General features: G+C 44.0%; 1 protein-coding gene across 7 annotated transcripts in view; it reads right to left on the bottom strand.

Annotated features, from left to right (window-relative positions):
- SOCS6 (suppressor of cytokine signaling 6) overlaps positions 1–12,863 on the bottom strand; it is a 102,361-nt gene extending 89,498 nt beyond the window's left edge. For 2 of the 7 annotated variants that reach the window (XR_005791494.1, XR_005791495.1), the window contains exon 1: positions 12,123–12,843. The gene's annotated coding sequence lies outside the window, so the exon portion shown is untranslated. Of the gene's footprint in view, positions 1–5,159; positions 5,209–8,595; positions 8,693–12,122 lie in introns of those variants that run through there. The other 5 variants (XR_005791496.1, XR_005791493.1, XR_005791492.1 and 2 more) reach the window with 5 other exon arrangements.
- Between the last annotated feature and the right edge of the window lie 603 nt (positions 12,864–13,466).

Raw genomic sequence — 13,466 nt, forward strand, 5'->3', positions numbered from 1 at the left:
TATTGGAAAGGAGGAGACAAGTTGGCATTATTTACAGATGGCATGACTGAACACCTAGAATACAACACATGTGGCTGAACAGCCAAGAGCAGAGCAAAGAGGAAAAAAAAACCTCACTCCACCAACTGCTTACACAATTTACGATGTAAAAACCACTAGTAAATATTTACTTTTAAAAAGCTAGTAAGCCAACATAATAAAAGACTAGATTCTATTTATAATAGTTTCAAAAAAGATTAAATTAATTTTTAAACAATGTCCAGAACTACATGAAAAACTTTAAAACTCCTCAGAGGATCACAAGAGACTCAAATACATAGACACACCTTGTTCGTAGGTAAAAACAATTAAATCCTGTCAAAACATTAACTCAAGATCAAGAAACATCAATGATATTTTTGCAAGAAACCAGACAAAATGACACTGAAATAAACTTGGACATATGAACAATGAAAAGATTAAGAAAAAAATCTAAAGGAACAACTGAGGGAGAATGAGATAGCTTACCACTGGGAGGGAAAAAAAGACTAGAAAGCCAAGAAATAGGCCAAGACACAGATGAAAAGAGCATGTGGCCAAGAAAACATGTGACACTATTGGGGGAAGACAGATTATCCAAGAAATGATGACAAACAGGTTGGATAACCATTTGGAAGTGGTGGACAAAGCAAGGCATTTATTTTCTGATACAAAAATACTGTGCAGAAGGATCAAATATACAAATAAAAATAATACAAAAGTTGGAGAAAACTCTTTTTGAAAATCTCAGCACTGCAGAAAGCCTTTCTACACGCAACATAAAACCTTGAAACCGTAGAGGAAAAGATTGACAATCTAACAATGCAAAATTTATAAATTTCTGGACAGCCGAAAGAATGGCATAATTAAAGCCAAAAGATAAACTGGAGGAAAACTGCAAACACATGACAAAGAACTAATTTCTGTAACTCAGACTGTGCTCTTAGAAATCAGTATGAGAAAGGCACATAATCCTATAAGCAAATGGGCATAATATACAAAAGAACAGTTCACAAAAAAAGAATAACAGAAGAAAGTAAGAATGGCAAGAAAACAAAAGCTATGAAGAGGGAGGGGAGAGGGAGGGGGAAGAGGGGAGAGGGAGGGGGAAGAGGGGGAGGGAGAGGGAAAGAAAACAAATTCAAGTGACCCATCACCATCCTAGAGGAGCCTCCCTTCATTCCTAACAAAGAAATTAAAGAAATCTGGGGTCCTGGGAACTATTCCGTATCTCGATTGCTGTGGTTACATAACTGACTACACTTGTTAAACTCCACAGACTTTAACTGTAGGTACACTCAATCTCAACTTTAAAAATCCACTGAAAGATGGGCACCTGCGTGGCTCAGTCAGTTAAGCATTTAATTCTTGATTTCAGCTCTGGTCATGACCTCACGGTTCGTGGGATCAAGCCCCGCATTGGGCTCTGCACTAACAGTGTGGAGCCTACTTGGTATTCTCTCTCTCCCTCTCTGCCCCTTAACCACTCATGCTCTCTCTCTCAAAAGTAAGTAAATAAACATTTTTCTTTTAAAGCCACTGAATAGGAAATTTTTAAAAAATGAGGTAATATCTTTTACCGCTGAGTCTGAAAAAAGGTACATCAGTAACAATGTTGGCAAGGGTATGAAAAACTGAGCACTTACTTATTGTTGAAGTTTAAATTGGCACAATTTGTGGAGAATTATTTGAAAATGTTTATCAAATTTTAAATTCACATATGCTTTAACCAAGTAATTACGTGATTAGGAATTTGCGTCTTCAATATACACTGATGTCAAAACAAGGACATATGGAAACTGATGTTCCCTACAGCATTAAATCTTTTCAAAAGCTAGCATTACTTGATCATGTACCCAGTACTGGTAACTACAGACCACATGTTGGCCTGATACATGCCAGGCTTTGGTTTAAGCCTTCAGAATATAGTGCATCCCATTTAACCCTTGTAACCCTGTAATCCCAGTACCGTGCAGGAAGCAGTGTCACAGAGTGGAAAGCCCTCCTGTGGAACCTGAACGAGCGACTCACATACTTCCTGGCTCCACCGCTTAACAGTGTGTGATCTCAGAAATAACAGTGTCTTCCACTCAAGTTAGATGCCGTGAGGTTTAAATGTGTCCTTACAACAGCACCTAGCACATATCAGGCCACATAGGTGTTTGCAGCTAAGAGTAGTAGTAAAAACAGTAATAAACCCACTCTATGGATGGGGAAGCTGAGGCAGAGATTAAAGGACATGCCTAAGATCACAGAACGGATTCTACAGAATGAGCCCATTTAATCACTATGCAGACATTTACGGAATAATTTATTTTGGCAAAAATGCGGAGTTAGTTGGCCTAGAGATCAGGTAACAAGAATAATATACATCAAAAATCAGTGGACTGGTTTAGTAAGTTATAACCCACCAGTACGATGGAGTATGATGCAGATAAACAAAGAGGCCTGAGATACACGGCTGGTGGAGGGCAAGCTGCAAAGTGAAACGCTAACGTGCATGTCCCAGTGTGTACGTGTTTATATGCCTACGTACATGGACTGAATCTCTCAGAGAACATCCACATATCGATGATTACACCTCTAGTGACCAGGGACAGGGTCAGGAAGGCCAAGAGACCGCCGTTTTCTACCCAGGTATCGTCCGCTTTCAAACTGTGCCTTGGGCCATGCTGCTTTCACGAAAAGACCTACATCAGTACCTGCTTTTGCCGACTGGAAGAAATCCAGAGAGGATTTCTGCTTTTGCGGAAAAGGCGAAAAGCAAAACTAGCATTCGGTGTGTGTTCTGCAGCGGGCCGGTACAGAGGTGGTAGGAGTGGAGCCACCCAGATCCTTCCCCGGGAACCCCGGGAACCCCGGGAAACACACTCAGCATCTCAGCATCCAGCTGCCAGAGCTGTGAACTGTGCGAGCACGTGTGCTTTATCTCGATTTATATTGTGCATCTGTCTGCAAGATGTGTTCTAAGGTAACAGAGAAGCAAAAGGTTATTTTTGGGGTCTGGAAATGCTCAAAACATTTTCCATATAAATTAATGATACCTGCTTCTTCAGTTTGCACCATTTTGGCTTACAAACGGTTTCACAGGAATGCTCTGCTTTCAGACAGTAGGGGAACCCTGCATTAGATCTTTCTGAGCCCAGTAAGCGCATTTCACTTTGCTACAAAACCACCACCACCACCACCACGCTGCACACTGAGAAAACAGGCCACCTGGGGGCTCCTGGGGGGCTCGGCTGAGTGTCCGACTCTTGATTTTGGCTCAGGTTATGATCCCAGGATTGTGGGATCCGGCCCCACGTTGGGCTCATGCTCAGCATGGAACATGCTTAAGATGTTCTCTCTCCCTCTTTCCCCTCTGCCCTTCTCCCCCATTTGCTTGCTCTAAAAAAAAAAAAAAAAAAAAAAAAAAAAATTGGGGGCACCTGGGTGGCTAAGTCAGTTAAGTAGCCAGCTCTTGATTTTAGCTCAGGTCATGATATCACAGTTCATGGGTTCAAGCCCCACATGGGGCTCTGCATTGAGGGTGCAGCCTTAGAATTCTCTCCCTTTCTCTCTTACAAAATTTAAATTAACAGACAATAGTCTGTCTAGGGAAAAGAATATGTACTTGTGTGTTTCAGTAACCTCTTAGCAAGAAAAGCAGGACTCTGATGCCCTCAGGGTCAAAGGTCTCACAGTTTTCCTTATCCATCTTTCCCTAAATCTTCCCAAACCTTTCTCCATTCTCCCTAGCTGCTAATCTTATGATGCAAATTCCTCCCTTTCACGCCCTGTGTCATTCCGTGTACCTCACTCTCACATTTCAGACTATTTGCTTCCCTATTCACCACGGGGCCCTTCCAGTGGCTCTGCTCCCTACAGATACCAGGAATGGATACCTCATCCAGCCCCAATCCCAGACCCCTGAGAGCCGTGCCCCCCTGGGGTTCACCCCATACAGCAAGTGCTTCTCAGCTTCTGATCGTTCACGAGGATTTCTCTAAGTTCCCTTAACTTACGCCCATCTCTGTGCCTCCCTCTTCTGCCTCATTGATCACTCCAGGTGACATCCTTGTCTTGACACTCACAGAACACGGCACCTGCTTGAAAAGTCTAAGGAGATTAGCCTCCAGCCCTAGTAAAAACACGGGGATGAAAGATGAAGTCCTTCCCCTCCAGGACCCTTGGATTCTAGTCCAGAAGGTAAGCAAACAGACATCTGCAGAAGACTGAGGGAAGCAATGCAGCGGAAGTTATGTCCATCTGCGTCCAGGGGACACCGGGAAGGAGAGGAGCCAGTCCCGCCACCACTCTCCGCACCTCTGCTCCCAAAGGACTTCCGTTAGCAATACCAGCACATCTGCCGCCCATACGGAGGTGACTTCGTCCTAAAGATGCACATTAGTCTTCGTGAATCCTCACAAGAGTGCTATCTGCAAGGTACTATCTTCACGTCCATTTTATAGAAGGGCAAGCCAACCCTTACGAAGTTTAACAATTTGCCCAAAGTCACAGGGAAGGGGCCAAGTAACAGACAAGCGCTGACACAGGGTGCATCATCTAGAAACGTCCACCTTTTCTGACTGTATTAGCACAACACCAGGGATGGGTGCCTATCGACACAGAGCACGGATCGCAGGGCCACAGTGTCTGAGTTCAAATCACAGCCAGCATTTCCTAATGACCGGGACATCGGCGCTTCAGTTTCCTCATCTGGAAACGGGAGTCAAGCAAGTATTCTCTCAGCATGACAGAACGAGAAGGTTGATAAATCCTCTCTCCATCGTGCTGGTCGAACAGCATGCAACCGAGAAACCTACTTCATGAAAGCTACTCAACTTCAGGACTTCGTTCAAATTACAAACTTTTACGCTCCAAAACACATCAAGAGAGAGCAAGTCACAGACCAGGAAAACACATTTGTGTATCATATATCTGATAAAGCACGTGCACCCAGATAAAGAACTCTTTAACTGAATAAGACAAATAACCCGATGCTTTAAATGGACGGAAGAGGGGCACCTGGGTGGCTCAGTCAGTGAAGCGTCTGACTTCGGCTCAGGTCATGATCTCATGCTCTCAGCTCTGTGAGTTTGGGCCCCAACAGCTCAGAGCCTGGAGCCTGCTTCGGATTCGGTGTCTCCCTCTCTCTGTCCCTCCTCCACTTGTGCTCTGTCACTCTCCATCTCTCAAAAATGAATAAACCTTAAAAAAAAAAATTTAAATGAACAGAAGACAGGATCAGATCAAAGACATACAAATGGCTAATAAGCACATGAAGAGGTGCTTAATGTTACTGGTCATTAAGAAAACGTAAATTAAAGCCACAGTGATACCACACACATTGTAAGCAAATATGTAGAGAAACTGGAACCACACTGGTGGGAATACAAAATGGTGTGACGTTCAAACATTTTTCTGTTTTCTTTACTGTGAGGAAAACGATTAAATGAGGGATTAAATACACAGAACAAAAAGATTTAAGACACAGCAGGTACATTTCAGACACCTAGAAATCAGTCCGCATCAGTTCATATGAACCGTCTACCTTCTTTTTCCTACAGCTGCACAGTAACTTGTATCGTGACTTTCTTCTTTTTGTGGCACCATGAGGAAGTGCCTCATTTTACTTCAGTTGCCTGGGTCTGGCTTCTTTCATCATGTGCCCCTTTTGTTGTCTTAAGAAATCCTTCCAGTACTGAAATCATACACTCTTTCTGTATTTCTTATAAAAGTACTGAAGTTTTGCTTTTCACGTGTACATCCTTGATTAATCTAGTATTGATTTATAGAAAGGATTAATTTGCGTTTTTCCACACGGACAACCAACCGGCTCAACATGTGCACAAAAAAATACTGACCCTGATAAGAATCAATGAAATGCAAATTAAAATAGTAATGACTTTTCACAACTCATATCGGCAAATGTTTTTCTAAATGTGATATTTATCACTTGAAAATGTCTTAATATAGTTGTAAAAAAAAAAAAACTTGGTTTATGCAACTCTTAAAAATATTTATCTTCTTTGGGGGTGCCTGGGTGGCTCAGTCAGTTAAGTGTCCGACTCTTGATTTTGGCTCAGGTCATGATCTCTCAGTTTCGTGAGTTCGAGACCCGCCATTGGGCTCTGTGCTGACAGCGCGGAGCCTGCATGGGACTCTCTCTTCCTCTCTCTCTCTCCCCCCCTCCCCTGCTCGCTCCCACTCTCTCTCTCTCTCAGAATAAACTTCAAAAAAAGTATTCATCCTCTTTGACACCATAATGCCATTTTTATAACTCTTCTAGAAATAACATAAAACCAAAGCATAACAATATCTCCTGCATTATTATATATGATAAAAAATAAATTTTAAGAATCAGAAACATTCTAATTTCCAACAGTGTGAGAACTGTAAACAAAATTCTAGCACATCTACACAATGGAACTTTAGGGAACCAATAACATTGAATTTATACAGGGTTATAAATAACATGAGGGAGAAGTTCATATTGTTCGTTTGTTAAGTGCAAAAACACAGGAAACAAAATCATATGTACAGTGTGGTCTCGATTATGTAGAAAGAATAGGGGGGAACAGCAGACCAGAAAGAAATACAGCAGAAGTGCCATCTGGACCACAGAATGCTCTGTAAACACTGTTTTCAATACTTTATTTTCAAAATATTCTATGACGAATATTGAGTTTTTAAAAGAATAAGGTCTTGGGGCGCCTGGGTGGCTCAGTCCGTTGGGCATCCGACTTTGGCTCAGGTTGTGATCTCGCGGTCCGTGGGTTCGAGCCCCGCGTCGGGCTCTGTGCCGACAGCTCGGAGCCTGGAGCCTGCTTCGGATTCTGTGTCTCCCTCTCTCTGACCCTCCCCTGCTCACACTCTTTGTCTCTCTCAAAAATAAAAAAACAACAAAAAAATTTTTTTTAAAGAATAAGGTCTGTGAGTTTGTTCGTTCTTACTTTTTTAAAGGGTATGGTGAGTAAAATGCAAGGCCTTTTCTTGGCTTTCAGTTTGGCCATGACTGTACAAAAACATAAATCAACAGGTAAGAATATTATATTGTTTTTCTTTCATTAGAACCTAGGCAGCCTTCTCTTTCTCCTCACCCCACCGAAAACAAGTTTCTACCAATCTGACATTTAATTGTGATGAGTGCATACAGGGTCTGGCCTGAAATACTCAATCTAAGTTTTGCAGAGTTAATTAACACAGACTTAGTATAGACTGCGAACTCTGAATGAGCAATAAACCCACCAGCGTTTCAATGGCCCTCTTGACTCCTTGCTCGGTTTACATTCCCCGCTAAATCACAGTCCCTCGCGGCACATACCCTCAACTCCCTTCCCCACGCTCACTCTGAAACGCTCTCCTGGCCAGAGGCGGCACTGGCGACATGCAGCTCCGCCCACACCACGCCTGACAGGGAAATGTGGCCTGAGAAACACGAAGCCACTCTGCCTGGCCCCACTGCACAGTCCTGACCGTGAACCCCCCAGGTGGCGCCTTAATGCCGCCTGGAAATCCCACCACATTTCTACTCGGCCCCCCACCGACCAACCCACATCTTTCCTCACACCTTTAACGCTTACTCCTCCATCTTTAGTCTCAGCCGATGGCCCAGCTTCCTGCTTCACTGAGAAGACTGAGGACGTGAGGAGAAAATCGGACAGAACCATCCTGTTACTTTACCGACCCACACACCTCTCTAAGCCCGCCCCCCCCGCCGTGTACCAGACCTCGCTCACCTCCCAACCATGTCCCCGCTCTACCGGATCGCTCCTAAAACGACATTTCCCATATGCCTGTGCAAACAAACTTGTCCTGACCCTCCTTTCTCCGCCAGCTGTGGTCCCATCTCTTTAATCCCCTTCGCCACAAAACAGGCGCACGAGGAAAACAGGCACACGAGGCCTACTATTCCCTTTCTCCCATCTTCCCTTCTAGCCACACCAGAGACCTCTAGCACGTCACACGGAAGCTGCTCCGGTCACCGCCACCCATGACGTCCCCACTGCCAAGCCAGCCCCCGTCCTCAGTCCCGACCTGAGATGCTCTCATCAGTCCTACTCAGACCACTGTGCCTCCAATCTCTTCACTCACGCCCCACAGTGACGTCGCTCAGCCTCACGCCCGAAACACCACCGCTGTGTCCTCCACTCCCCAATCTGCATCTTTATTCAGCCTGGTTTCAGGCAGCTCCCTCCTCGACATTGCCATTCACTGACTCAGGGATATCCAAGGTAACATGTTCCAAAATACACTCTGGCTCTTTCCGGTCCCAGCCCCAGATCTGCTCTGCTTGCAGCCTTTCCCTCTCTGGTCTGCGGTGACTCCATTCTTCCGCCGCTCAGATGAAAACGTCCACAACCACCCGGGGCTCTCCTCACACACCCATCCAGGGTCGTGTCTCAGCTACTTTCAAAATGTATGCAGAGTCCGAGCACCTGTTACCGCCACACTGCTCCACGCTACTAGTGCATCTTGTCCACGTTACTTAACTGCCACCCAACTCATCTCCTGCTTTCTCCTCTGCCCCGACATTCCCTTCCCAACACAGCCCTGGTGCGTGGGGACTTGGCGCGAAGGCTGACAGTGCCGCACCTGCGTAATGAAGTCCTGTATCTCTGACCCAGGAGCATCATGTCCTGCGGCAGCACCCATCAAGGCTAACTTGCCGGCTTGAGCACAGGGTGAGATTTCCTACTCGTGAGTTCTTCACGATTATGTGTAAATAAAGATAAATGAAAAGTCGTTACAAGAACTGCTTTGACTTCTTTTGGGGCCTCTAGATCTTACACAATGAGCTTCATTTTAAAAAGTAACACGAATATTTACATGGTTGCAAAGGTAAAGAAATTTAAAGGTAACAAAGTTAAGAAAAATGGACCTAAAGTTGCCATATAATTTCAAATTTAGTGAGTTAAGAAGCTCTAGTAAATTTTCAAGTGATACACTCCCACTTTACATTTATTTTTTAGAGAGAGAGAGCGCGCACGAGTGAGCACACAAGTGGGGGAGGGGCAGAGAGAGGAGACACAGAATCCGAAGCAGGCTCCAGGCTCCAGGCTCCGAGCGGTGAGCACAGAGCCCGACGCGGAACTCGACCCCACGAACCGCGAGATCGCGACCTGAGCCAAAGTCGAACCCTTGACCGACTGAGCCACCCGGGCGCCCCAATACACTCCCACTTTAGAGGCTATTGACACAAAACTAGAGGGCAGCACTAGAACCAGTCTGCTGTGTGACACTGAGTGAATCTCCTCCCGGAGTCTGTTTTCCCACGTGACATAAAGAGGCTGACCTCTAAAGCACATCCACCCCTAAAAATACCTGATTCAATGGAAGTAAAAATATGCAGAGACTTAGAAATTTAACCTGCAGGGAACAAATCTTCCATGAGCATTTCAAAGCATCTTTTTAACTGTGTCAAACATATTTCTATTAAGTTGAATATGAAAATGTTCATAAATTCAATCATTTAAAATGCTAACGAACTGGCGCCTAAGAACTGATTAATGAAGCAAATTCACTCTTCTTTAATTTTGTAGTTCAGATTTTAGTATTTAGAAATTTTTTAAGTAGCACACTCGGGGTGCCTGGATGGAGCATACAACTCTTCATCTTGGGGTCGGGTCGTGAGTTCGAGCCCCACGTTGGGTTACGGATTACTTAAAAATAAAATCTTTAAAAAAAGTAGCACACCTCTACACCCGTTCATCACTGTCTATAGGCATATACAGATTAAATTTTTAAGGTATACATTTATACATTTAAAGTATACATTAAAAAGTTAAAACCTCTGTAAGTTCCCTACACAATTTCACTGTGTTCACTGCCTATGACAAAGTAAGGCCTCACTGGTTAGTGTCCAGTAGATTAGACCCTTTGAGAATTTTTTTACAAACTACTAACAATTAAGGAAGGCCCAAAGATCTATGTTTGCTGTTGTCATTTTTATTCTGGTTTAAAAAATTGAGGCAAAAACTAAGAAAATCAATATACCGATCCTGGAAGTCCAACATCTGACGAAGAAGAGCTTCAGTCAAGAGAAGGAAACGAAAGGGAAGAAATCATAAAAGAAATTTAAAAAATTTTCCCATAACCGAACAACACAAGCTTACAGACTGAAAGGATCCATGCGATGCTCTGTACAGCCAAAGAAGAAAAGACAATATAATCAGGCACACCGTAATGAAATTTTAAAATTTAGAAGGAGAGGAGATAATAAGAAGGTACCAAAAGTTCCCCCAAAAAAGAGGAAAAAAAATACATACAAACGATTGGGAAACAGCAACTAACTCAGTAACACTGGAAGCTGGTGGTGCAATGTCTTCAAAATTCCCAGGGAACATTTATTTTCAGTACGGCGCACATTTACAGCCAGTGACTTCTTGCGCACCTCCACACTTCTCAGCACCCTTGCAGGGCCATGTGACTGGTTCTGGTAAATGTATGAGAAAAGTGACATGTGTCACTTCTGGGCCAAACATTTCAGTGCAGCATGTGACCCATCGGCTCCCCTTTGCATCTGCTGTGGTGCCTCAGAGCCATGGGTGATCAACGGGGAACTGCAGGCGAAAGCAGACTGGGTCCAAAGGAAAACGGCAGAGGAGCCCCAGGCCCAGTGTGGACGCGGGGAAAGTAAGCAGCAGCCTGTATTTACACACGCGAACCCCAGAGTTCATCTGTCACTGCAGCAGCACCCATTCCATCCTGACTAAACTCGTCACCCAGAATTGTGTATGCAGCCAGACTGGAAGTCAGAGTACGTGAAACATACATGGTTTCCCACGAGGTCATTAAAAAACACACCTCCCCCATCTCCTTTCTCAGGAAGTTATTAGAAGAATGAGCTCCATCAAATCAAGGAAGCAAACTAAGAAACAGAACACAGGTAACCTTGCTTAGGAAAGGGAGAAAAGAATCTCTACGTTGATGTTATAGCTCCTGCTGTTCACCCTGTTTAAGATAACGTCCCCGCCACCCAGGGCTCCTCCCAAACAAAGGTCACCTTCCAAGAGCCAGCTCAACTGTGACATCATCCACAAAGACACAATCCAAACTCCCCACCACCTAAGAGTAAATGAAAACATCCTGCATCAACCACGAGAAGAGCCACCGACATCAGACTCCATCCTTCCTGAAATCTGCTAGAAATGTGGTCCATGACTTGGAGCAGATTAGTTAACTGCTATTAGTCTCAGTCTCCTCATCATCTGTGTAAAGATGAAGCTGACCAATAATCAGAAGGTTCCTTCTAATTCTAAAATGCAGGGGTGCCTGGGTAGTTCAGTGGGTTAAGCATCTGACTCTTGATCTCGGCTCAGGGATGATTTCATGATCTGTGAGTTCAAGCCCCGCATCGGGCTCTGCACTGACAATGTGGGGCCTGCCTGGGATCCTCTCTCTCCTTCTCTCTCTGCCCCTTCCCCACTCGTGCACATGTGTGCGCTCTCTCTCAAAATAAATAAACTTAAAAAAAAAAAAGCAACAAATGCAGTAATTCCGCAAATATACAAAACTACTAAAATCCTAATACAATTCCATGTATGTTACACGCTTACACATTCTGACACTCTGATATTTGGTAATAATGTTATTCCCTAAGTATATGGTTGTCACTTTCAAAAGCAATGTCAACAGATGAAAACGACTATTGTCACAGAATGAAGATATTTCCTTTAAAACCAAAATTAAGCCTTAATAAGAAACATCTCATTACTATAAACACCAAAACAAAATTCACAAAAGGAAAGTCATACAAAGTAACAAGTCTACCAATGAGAATTCACCTTACGCTACAGGCATATCAGCCCTGTTGCTTCAACCATCCAGTGTTACTGGTGTATCCAGAATAACACCAATCACTGAAAAAACCACCAGCAGGAGTGCCAAAGACCAGGCCATCTAGGGTCCTTGATGAACACACCTTTTCTAAATAGTTCCAAAGAGTAACATTCAACTCTTAAAATTGTTTTTGATGGAAATCTCTTCTAATAGGAACCATATATTCTTTTCGTTCTCTTAAAAGGGAAACCCTAAGCACAAGTGTGTGTATTAAATATGATCTCATGCTGTCACTCAAGTGCTCTATGTAGACTGATGCCCCTTAAGATGACCAAATTTACCTGCGGGGAAATTTCAGGATGGCATAGTGACGTCTTCAGGATAACGGTTTGTCTCCCAGGCCTTCAGAGATATTCCGTCTTTTCTTCCTTCTTTCTTCTCTACTACTCAACAGTCTGCTCCCAAGGACAACGGCACAGCCACCGCTCCCCAAACATAGTCTCCAAGTGTGATGCCCTTTTAATAATTTTAAGAAAACATTTCAGTGTGATGGTTGTTAACAGTGATTTAAAAAAGATTAAAACAGCAGAAACACAAGAGCCTGGGGCTTTGCAAGCGCACGGAACCTCTGCGTTCTCCGGCTCCCTCCGACTGACTGCGCTGACCCAGTGCCAGGCAGCTCAATGGCTGCTCACGTTTGTAACCCTTACAATTCTGCAGCTGGCACCATTTAAACTTCTGTGGGCTTGTCTCGTCTTTCCTCCTTTACTTTCATTTCTCTTGTCCCTTTCTTTGGTCTTACGCCCTTTCCCCACACAGGGCTTCCTTAACAAGAAAAACCAAGTCTTCCATAAAGGTTACTGATTACCCAGAATACTCCTTTTAACTAATCACGGTGTATTTTAAACTAATTATTACTATTAGCACTCATTATATTCAAGGCACTGAACCCATTCATTTACATGCATTTCTCATTTAATTTTCACACCAATGCTGAGAAAGGCACTATTACAATTTTACAGATAAGGCAAATAAGACAGATTTATTTTAAAAACCTCCCCTATAGGGGCACCTGGGTGACTCAGCGGGTTGAGCTTCTGACTCTTGATCTCAGCTCAGGTCATGATCTCAAGGTTTGTGAGTTCAAGCTCCGCATCGGGCTCTGGGCTGACAGTGAAGAACCTGCTTAGGATTCTCTCTCTTCCTCTTTCTGCCCTTCCTTCTCTCTCTCTCAAAATGAATAAACTTTAGAAAAGGGGAGTGGAGCACTGGGTGCCTCAGTCAGTTAAGTGTCTGACTGGATTTCAGCTCAGGTCCTGATCTCGTGGTTCGTGGGACTGGGCCCTGCATCAGCACGGAGTCTGCTTGGGATTCCCTCTCTCCCTCTCTGCCCCTCCCCCACTCATTCTCTCCCTCTCTCTCTCAAACTAAGTAAATAAACTTTAAATAAAAGTTTAAAACTAAAATAAAAACCTTCCCTATAAATTCAGAGCTGAAATTCAAGGCTAGATGCCCAGTCTTTGTGATCAGCCAATTGGACACATGAGTGAATGCTGTTGTTATTGGGATGCCTGCTCTACAGGTAAAGAAGGTTCTTGGGGGCACCTGGGTGGCTCAGTTGGCTAAGCTAAGCGTCCGACTTCAGCTCAGGTCATGATCTCACAGTCCATGAGATTGAGCCCTGC

The sequence above is a fragment of the Herpailurus yagouaroundi genome, unplaced genomic scaffold (genome assembly GCF_014898765.1).
Source record: "Herpailurus yagouaroundi ecotype Mexico unplaced genomic scaffold, PumYag 142, whole genome shotgun sequence".
Classification (NCBI taxonomy): Eukaryota; Metazoa; Chordata; class Mammalia; order Carnivora; family Felidae; genus Herpailurus; species Herpailurus yagouaroundi.